Source organism: Ciona robusta, chromosome 7, assembly GCF_009617815.1.
Source record: "Ciona robusta chromosome 7, ASM961781v2".
In the NCBI taxonomy this organism is placed as follows: Eukaryota; Metazoa; Chordata; class Ascidiacea; order Phlebobranchia; family Cionidae; genus Ciona; species Ciona robusta.
In genome coordinates, this window is record NC_143241.1 from 2,767,934 (window position 1) to 2,770,757 (window position 2,824).

The window sequence follows — 2,824 nt, forward strand, 5'->3', positions numbered from 1 at the left end:
GGGTAACTCAAGAGATATCTTCTAACGCGTGACGGAAGCGAGAATATAAGTTACACTTATTTATATGATATATGCGGCGTATCTTGACGCTTTTACGCCCTCTCGTGATAGCGCTTTAACCTATTGTATCAGTGTTTGTGTGTTTTTATATATAGTGGGGTGGGGGAAGACGGGACACATTTAGCACATAATATCCAAATATCCTGATCGTGTTTTAAACAATTAACGACGGTCTATGGAAGTCGTGAGTAGACGGATTTATAATTCTTTGAATGTTCTTTGTTTACTACTTAATGGGGCGAAAAAATAGAGCTTAAAGGTGTCCCATCTTCCTCCACCATACTGTATAGTGGAAGGGGGGGAGATGGGACACTTTCTTGTCTTATTTAGTAAACAAAAAAACGTATACTCACGAATCCCGCAGACCGTTGTTAACTGTTCAAAACACGATCAGGATATTCGAATATTAAGGTGTCCTATATTGCCCCACCCTGCTATATATAACATAGTCTTCTTTGATCATGGTGAGAATGTAGTATTTGTAACATAGCTTGAATAGGATTTTGAAGCGTATTTAGTTACAATTGATCCCGACACGGTATGCAGTTCCCACGAATAACTCATACCATGATATTTGAACATGTTTTATTTATGTCGTGTTTATTTTTTTATCATATTACTCGGTTTTAAGGCGTAGGTTATATATCGCCCGCGGCATGAACGTGATCTTTGGGTGTAGTATTAGAACATTTAAAAATTTTGCATTTTAAGCAATTTGCAATGCACTAATGGGGTCGTTTATACTGGTACGTTAATATTTTTTGAACTTAATTGATGTGGATATCAAACGATTGCAACTTTTGTGAAATATAGTAGGGTGGGAGAAGATGGGACACCTTTTCATTCTATTTTCTTGTCACATTTGGTAGTAAACAAAGAACACTCAAAGAATTATTAAACCGTATGCTCATTACTCCAAAAGACCGTTGTTAATTGTTTAAAACACGATCACGATATTTGGATATTATGTGCTAAAGGTGTCCCATCTTCCCCCACTCTACTATATGAATATCAAACGATTGAAACTTTTGTGAAAAATAAAAGCCGCATATTTTAACGACGCACAAATTCGCTGCCATTCTTCGTGTCTTTTTTCTCAACACCTCATTTTTGAAGCGTCATTCTTGTGACGTCATTTTTGTAGCGTCATTCTTGTGGCGTCATTTTTGTAGCGTCATTTTTGTGGTGTCATTTTTGTAGCGTCATCTTGTAGCGACATTTTTGCAGCGACATTCTTGAAGCGTCTCATTTTCTAACACGTAGCTAACCTACTGGTACGTATACACTTTAAGTGACTGTTTATATAAATGTAAGTGAATGAATAGATGTAACTTACTTTATCCTCGCGTGGCCGGAAAACGACAGTCGTTATCACACGGGTTTAACACCTCGTGCCAGCTTACGAGTTGCCATGTATGTTACTTTGTGGGTGATTATTTTTTTTAGATTTTTTCATTTTTTTACGTATGGCTGATAATTTGGACAACCCATTAGTGACCACTAGGTTGAAGCAGTTGTCGTTAAGTGTCTTGCCCAAGGACACATACGCCCACAATGGTAGCAGCGACGAGCCTTGAACCCATTACCTAATGGTTACAGGCAGGCGCGCTAACCACTACGCCACGGCGCCGGGCCCAAAATGCCCAACACCGAACAGTCTCTGCCAACAAGCTATTGTACAATATCATTACTCATGTATCCGTAGCAGCCACAACGCTACATGGTAATAATGTATATAGTAGAATGGGGAAAGATGGGACACCTTTAGCATATACTATATATCCTTGTCGTTTTTTAAACAAGTAACAAAGTTCTATGGAAGTTGTAAGGATACAGTTTTATAACTCTTTGAATGTTTTTTGTTTACTACCAAATGCGACGACAGAATAGAATGAATAGATGTCCCATTTCCCCCACCCTACTACACCCATCAAACAATAATCCTGTGAATTTTGGCGCATTTAATTTTACCAAAGTAGAAAAACATTCGGTCTGAGTATGCACTGTCGATAATCTTGTAAGGAAATTAATTTATCATTTTAATACTATAGTTTACAATTTTCCTTTTTATATAACCTGTCGCATACAAATGACGATACGCAATCAGATAGCTTTCCTACCTTCGGAAAGTCGGATAAATGGTGAGCAATGTACAGTTAAGACAGGACAAATGGATTTTGGGCGTATCCAGGCCCCGATAGTAGTGATAAAATATTTGCTGTAAAAGCGTTAGCACAAACCCGCGATAGTTAAAGGTGTGTTGATTTTTATCACTGTTCTATAGAGTAACCGTTCCAGCAACAAAAAATTATAGATTGGGGGTAGATGGGACACCATTTCATTATATAGTAGAGTTGGTAAAGATGGGACACTTTTTTGTTCTATTTCCTCGTAATTTTTGATAGTAAACAAAGAAAATTAAAATTACTGTAAAATCGTATCTTTACGACTCCCATGAACCGTTGTTATTTGTTAAAAATACGTGATCACAATATTTGCATAGTATGTACTAACGGTGTCCCGTTCCATCTATCCCCACAGTACTATATAGCGAATGTTTCCTTTGTTACTCTTTTTATAACACGACCAGGATATTTAGATATTATGTGCTGAAGTTGTTCTATCATCTATTTTACCTCACAGTACTATATAGTGAATGTTTCATATAGCTTTGTAACCAAAAAATGGTTTAAATGTACACGGAGCAAAATAGCGATTGTCGCACAATTTAATGCCTCGCGTCCAAGCACGAAGCACCTTGGGC